The following is a 400-nucleotide window of genomic DNA, read 5'->3' as shown; positions in this document are numbered from 1 at the left end:
TATATATATATATATATCGCTTGTGATGTTTCAGCTGGATAAGTATCTTCAGTTTTCACTTATGACGTCTATCTGTAGTTAAATGAAAGTAATTAATACCTCTGTTTTGCAAGATATGTCACATAGGGATCCAAAAGCTCTATCTTTGACAGTGCAACAGTGTTAATTAGCCCTTTTGTTACCATATTTCTGTTGATATACACTGGCCTTTGTTTCTATAAATTTTAAAAGATAATGAAGAGTTTAGGAAAATAAGTTTGTCATTATTAAGCTGATAATTTGAAACTAATTAACATAAAATTTTGATGACGCTAAACCAGGAAGTTTGTATCAAAGAACCATGGGTGGTATCAAAAGGACTCAGCTAAATATTTTAATCCGTACCTTTTAATTCTGGTTG

The sequence above is a fragment of the Octopus bimaculoides genome, chromosome 1 (genome assembly GCF_001194135.2).
Source record: "Octopus bimaculoides isolate UCB-OBI-ISO-001 chromosome 1, ASM119413v2, whole genome shotgun sequence".
Classification (NCBI taxonomy): Eukaryota; Metazoa; Mollusca; class Cephalopoda; order Octopoda; family Octopodidae; genus Octopus; species Octopus bimaculoides.
The sequence above is the reverse complement of the archived record's forward strand: the minus strand, read 5'-3'. Positions refer to the sequence as shown.